At 40.1% G+C, this 6925-nt stretch overlaps 1 pseudogene; it reads left to right on the top strand.

Moving 5' to 3' along the window:
• The first annotated feature begins 4596 nt into the window (after positions 1–4596).
• On the top strand, positions 4597–4689 carry LOC147525569 (small nucleolar RNA R71; annotated as a pseudogene).
• The last annotated feature ends 2236 nt before the right edge of the window (positions 4690–6925 follow it).

Here is a 6925-nt window from a genome sequence, read left to right as displayed (position 1 = left end):
TCGAGTCCGGAGGTCTTCGCAGATAGTGTTGAGTGAACGCATGCCACGATGAATTACGGCCATGCGTTCTGCATCTGACCAACACCTCTCCAAGGCATCAACATCAAAACAAGTCAAGTCCTCCTCATCCTCCGAGGCATTCTCATTTCCACCATCCTCCTCATCCTCTTCCCTATCCTCAGGCAACCTCCAAACTCGTTGGACACAATCCTTATAGATACGAGGATTTCGGTGCAGGGTAAGGTAAATCCTATCAGACGACGGAGTCGCTCTCAACTTCAAAGATGATCTTGGTTATCAACACGGGGAGAGGTGCAAATGTGACTTCCCTACTCCCCTAATCATGTTAAGCATAAACTCCAAGATACTAACTTCGTACTTCGCTCCCGGAGTATCCATAAAATATGGAGGCGCTTCGGACCGATGTCGCCGACCTTCTCCTTTTAGATCGCGTTCCAACCAATCCATTTGCTGCGCCGGTTTGGTTGGTTCTAAGGGATGCTGGCGAACACAATCTTGAAGCTCGCATTGTAGTTCCTTTCGAATAACTATCCGCGTTCATTAACGGCTCTACCCCATTATATTGGGACTCCTCGTAGCGCGTGACATCCAAATGGATTCTAGGTGGAATGCCTAGAATCTCAGCCAACAACCCAATAGTTACTTCCTTCCTCCTCTTCGCCACCATAACAAAAATTCTATTGCCCTCCAACTCCCTCGTGTTGTAAAACCGTCTGACTAAGTCTTCGTGGTAAAAGGCTTCGGTCGAGTACCACAAGCTATTCCAGTCTCTACTAATCATTTTGTCACCGTAAAACGACGCGAAGTGGTCGCCAGTAAATGCTTGCTCCGGCAAAATTTGACGTTGTTGAGCCATTGGAGTGTTAGGAATGTAGTGGGGGTTTAAATGGGATGTGGGGTTGGAATTTAAGTCAACCGAATGAAACAAACAGTGGTGGTGGCGCGACAGCTTGAATTTGTAAATTTCAGTGGTTTTTGGTGATGTAAGTTGGTGGATTTGGTGGTTGTTTTGTTTTAGAGAAGATTTGAAGTGGATTTTTGATGGTTGGCGTGGGTTAGTTTAGGTTTCTTTTTAATTTTTTTTTTTTTTTTAGGTTTTTGAAGCTTTGGTGGTCGTTAATGGCGGGTTAGAAGTGAAGAACGCGACTGTTGGTGCAAAGGTAAGGGGCGCAGGTGCACTGCCGGTGCGCGCGGGTTGGGCCCAAGCCCAATTCGAAATTTTCGATTTTTCACGCAACTTCAAACTAAAATTGCCACTTCGTTACCGGTCTGATTTTTGCGAATGAGATATGGAAATGATCAGGAGAGAATTTCCAATTCAATGATCCATAAAACACTCTATTCCGACTGTGGATGACATATAAGATAGTGGAAAATACCTCGAAGTGCGTGCATGACATACGTTATGCGAACGAATGAACTATAAATTCATAGAATATGTCAACCCGAATCAAATTACAATTAAACGGCGTAAACAACTCTAATGGGACATAAAACATTCTAGGACGGAAACACGAACACCCCACCCCCAAACAAATTTTTTACAACAAAGTTTAGAAAATTTGTTTTTTTTTTAAGTGGGTCTTTTAAAGTTAGATTCCCGAGACTTCCTAGATTACTATGTTTATTAATATATATATATATATATATATATATATATATATATATATATATATATACTTTTATAAGGAAAAACAATAAACAAGAAAGACATAATTCACCCCATAGAGAAACATGACTCAAAAATTTGAGAAAACATGCAAGAGTGGAAAACGTGAATTATGTTAAACGTGGACTTAGGATCCGGTATTTACAGCCACACACTCCATAGGGAGGGCCGGTTACCTTAATGGTGCACTCACCAATATCCGAAATGAAAGGAATGCACCAAACACAAAAATTGAGTCATTTATAGTCGATACTCGAGACTTTATCTAAACATATGTATGAACATGCAGTTTATCATATATCAACAACCGAAATAGTTGTGGATCATTCTATAAATAAATATCACAGAAAATATATCCAAACACAATCAAGCACCAAGATTTCCTATGACGCAACCTAGTGAACTGAAAGGGAAGTCGGTTAACCCTATAACGTAACCTAGCATGCACCTTCTTTTTCATTTTGAACGAGGGGTGTTCTAGTGAATAAGTGTGGAAAAATGAATGGTTGTGTAAAAATGGTGGATATGGATAAGTTGTAGAAGGAAAGCATGTAAACAATGAGGATGTGGGTTTAGCACAAAACTCATTCATGGTGTAGGTAGGACTGCTTTCAAGTCCGAAAATGAAGGTGTCAAATGCTTTGTTCTTCCAAGTATTCGCTTACTAGGTGGATTTAAAAAATTATGAAGCCGCGTAAGAAACAAAAGGATCGAGTGCAAACTCGAGATTCCTTTGAAAGGGTGGAAGGAGGGGAGTCGAGGTGGATGTTGTGCAAAGTAGTTCTTGATAGGGTGAATCATCACCTGCCCTAAGAAACTTCTTGAATTCCTCATCTAGATTGGTCATATCCACATTACTATGGTAGTCCACTATATCTTTGAGAAAGTCATCTATCTCATCCTCATCCATAATATGTGTATCGACTAGTGTAGGAATGAAAATGTTGGAGTCTGAACTTCCAAAGGAAAGAAATTTGGGCATATGATTATCAGGGAACGTGTTGTTGAAATAATCTCGAGCTTAAGCTCGATCATGCTAACCTCTCCATCCATGGCGAATCGGGTAAATGTGTCTTTGTTTTAAAACATTTACTTCAAATGACAAGATGGCCAAAAGACATGGACATTGAACCATCGCGGCAATTAATGAGCGACCGGCGGTTGCCGAAAGGACGCTCTAAGATGATCGGGATAGAGTCGTTAATTACTTCAGATCGAGGATGACAAAATCAGCCTGGATAGTAGAAATCCTGAATTTTACCAAAGACATTTTTTCGACCACACCCTTAGGATACTTAATAGACCGATCGCCTAATTGCAACGCCATTTTAGTGGGTTGCATCTCGCCTAGACCTATTTGTCTATACAAATAAAACGGGAGTAAGTTAACACTAGCCCCCGTGTCTAATAACGCCGTCGTCGATAAGAATCTCCTAAGGTGCATTATGCGAAGGGATCGACTAGGGTCCTTGTACTTAACAATTCCATTATGTTCAGATAGAGTTGGGAATTGTTTTGTTAAAAAGGCGTCTTTTGGTATATTGGTCTTACGCCTAGTAGTACACAACTCCTTAAGAAACTTACCATGGTGTGGTAGCTTTTTAATAGCTTCGAGGAAGGGAAGGTTTATAGTTAGATTCTTGAAAACGTCCCTAATCTCCTCATAATTAGTATCCCTAGTTAACATGGCTAATTTTTCTGGAAACGGTGGTTTTTGTCTATATTTAGCAATGGTATCACCTGGATGTTTAACCTTGGCTTTCTGTTTTTTAGGTTGTGTTGTAACTGGTACCTCTACAAAGGTAGGTTCTTCAGTTTCTATTTCGGTATCTAGTAAAATAGCCGTGTAGGGGGCTATTGGTGGGGTAACTATAGGCATAGTTACTTTGTTATCAACCACTCTGCCGAATCCGGAGTGGTGGTGATGGCCTTTAGCTCACCTACATTTTCATATTCATTACTAGTATTATCGGTTACCTCAAAGCGTCGTGGTTTGTTATTTTAGGATTAGGTATTGCGTGACCTGGAAACACACCTTTGGGTTGGGCTTTATCTTGGGTCAACTGTTGGGGCTTAAATTATTAACGGATTGTAGAAGCTGTTGGTTAGATTGAGCCATGGTTTGGAAAAGTTTTTGGCTCACTTGTATGAAGGTGTCAAGACGATCCAACCAGGTGGGTGTAGTAGTCACGGGTGGTGTGACTGGAACTATCTCGCATTAATTATTTATGGGCGGATTTTGATAATTATTATTTACCGGGACGATACCTCTATTAGCATTATAATTATTATAACTACCTTGACCTTGTCGAGGTTGCACTTGGTTGTTGTAATTATTAAAATTACCCTTTACCCCGCCCTTGTCGTGGTGGAGCTTGGATAAACCGTGCATTGGCCTAACATATTGATTATTGTACCTCGGAGGTGTGGACGATTTGGTTATTTCTCCAACCGAAGTTGGGATTTTGTCTCCAAGGGGCTTAGGTTCACTATTAATGGAACAAGCCCTGCTCTCATAGGCTATAGGACCGATGGAAGTCGGGATGCTTAGGGGCTCCAACAAAAACTACATGGATTTGAATTTACATTCATGACGGGGATAGGCTTTTGTTGAACGTGAGATGGCCTCTACCTTTTCAAAGTGATTCGATTAGAGTTTTTTAAGCTCGGGATCGTGTTTAATTTCAAACATACCGGGCGGCCTTAATCTGTATTAGAAGAACTAGCGGAGCGGTGGATATCGCCACTACCCCCCTTGTTATTTCGCTTTAGTTTGATCCTCTAAAAATTTATAAGCCTCCGAGGCTCCTTTACTTAAGAAACTACCCCATTCATTATGTCAAGGACTTCTTTATGGTGGTGTAGAAGTCCTTTGAAAGAGGCACGAAACTAACGTGTCTTTCGCTAAGTTATGATGTGGACACTCTATAAGGAGATCGGTGAAACGATTCCAAGCCTCAAAATGATTCATGAGGATTTTGTCGAAAAGAAATGAATCTTGGAAAGCATCTCATCCGTCTTTAGGGGGGGGTAAAATGTTCCATAAACAATTGAACAAGTTTAGCCCATGAGTCCACGTAAATTAGGCGTTTGGGCGGTTTAACCAAGACGCCGCCTTTATCGGGCTAAGGTGAAAGGGAATACCCTTAGTATAATTTGTTCCACACCAACCGTAGGATGATGGAATGTTGTAAGGACTTGTTCAATCCCACGACGTAGCCGATAAGGTTTTTCATGGTCTAAACCATGAAAAACGGGTAACAAATTAAAATATTTGGGGATTCGAAATCCCCAATCGGTCCGCTGCTAGAACGCGATACAAGATTTGGGGCTATCGCTCAAGGCTTTATAAAAGTCCGAGAGAGGAGTCTCTCCTTCGTCGGGCATTGTGTCAGGTAGAGTATGTGGAATAGTAGCTAGAGGTGCAATGAGTGATATACTAGATAGGCATGCTTGTTGATGTTGCTGTGTAATTATGCTCGGTGTTTTTGTTCGACCAGATCTTAATCTCATACAAGGCTAAGACCAAACTTAGCTAATTACGTCAACACTCCAAACAATCCTGATATACTAGTATAAACCTCTAACAGGAGATGCGAGGTGTGGAAGAAAGGAATACCTGATTGCGTCCTTGCTTCGCTTATGAATAGCGTCTTGTTTACGCGTGTTTAGTGTATATAACTAGTTAGAACACTGAAAAACTTGAAAAATCAAAGTTCGAATCAAACCTGTGGAAATCCGGCAAAATTCAGCTCAGGGCGTGGGTGCGCTCACTTTGGGCGCGGGTCCCGCCCAGTGTCACTTCAAGTTATAGTGTTTGGGCGCGGGTCGCGCTTAGCTTCCAAGAAACTAGGAGCCGTGTCGCTCGCCCTTCAGCAGCAGGCCCCCCGTGCAAATTTTTCTCGGGAAGTTTTCAATGTCTTTGAACGGACAACCACGCATTTGAATCAAACAAGGGTGGGTGGGTTTAATGGGACTTTAAGAAGAGTACTTATACTACGAAAACAATGCAAAAGTGAAACTAAGCCGGCAGCGGCGCCATTTGATAAAACATAAAAATGATAGTTTACCTATGAAATGAACGATGAAACTCAAAACGTAAGTAAACTAAAACTATATTATGTGCCTAAGATTTATCAAAGATTTCTACTCTCAATCTTATGAGATATAGTGGAGTAAATGATTCGTTCCACTCCTAGTCTTTCCGCATGCTGTGCTCTCTACGTATAATTACTCTTAACTAAAGTCTAATGAGAGATTTACGAAATGGCAACTAGACTACGATGCAACTACCCACAAGATGCAACTAGTCGACTATTAGAACAACTATGGGAATGCTACGTCGATTCTATGATAAGGAATTGAGGGGGATTGATTCCACCTTAACTTCGACTTAATCCTACTAACGATTTAATCGTCAGAATCCGAATTGAATCGCTTCGGGAACAATGCGGTTACTCCTAATCCCTAATTACACATGGCATTTCTACCAATTCATAACTAGCATGTGAACGATTACACCCATTCTCATGGTGAACTAATAATTTCTAGAGTGGAAAGGAAATTACGACGACTCAACGATAATCGGGATCAAGCTTTCATCAAGGCTTCTCAACCCCCTCAAATGGAGGTTTAGTCGAGAATCATCACGCTATCATTCCTAATGGAATTCAAATAAGACATGATATAAAGATTTGAACTTTACTTGTTTAACTCAATTCAAAACTACTCATGCAATAATTGAATTAAACTGATACTGACAAATAATTGAAACTATGAATTGAAACTAAACAATCAATGGAAATGAAACTAGATTATGGAGAACACTATTTTATTAATCTAATGAATAATAAAACAATGATTCAAATACTAATTTAATAATCTAACTAATCTAGGTCTAGCTATCTACGTAATAAGGGAATTTAGATCTAAACAATTGTAAATGACAAGAATCGAAATTGACAAATAGCTATTTTATTTATCAAACTAATTAAGAACAATGATTCTAAGAGTTTAATCTAAAACAAGAATTGAATTGAAGCTAAACTAAATTAAAAACAATTAAATCTAGATCTAGAATGATCTATAGTTTTAGGTCTAACTAGCTACCATTAACAAAGAGTCAAGCTTTTGTTTTTATATGTTTTCAGATCCAAAAATCGTGCATGGGCTTGGAGCCATGTTTTGGGCCAGAGAATCAGGCCCAAAACCCAATTCTTTCAGCCCAGAAAGGCC

Source organism: Coptis chinensis, chromosome 1 (genome assembly GCF_015680905.1).
Source record: "Coptis chinensis isolate HL-2020 chromosome 1, ASM1568090v1, whole genome shotgun sequence".
NCBI classification, from domain to species: Eukaryota; Viridiplantae; Streptophyta; class Magnoliopsida; order Ranunculales; family Ranunculaceae; genus Coptis; species Coptis chinensis.
Note: the sequence above shows the minus strand (reverse complement) of the source record. Positions and strands in the feature narration are given on the sequence as shown.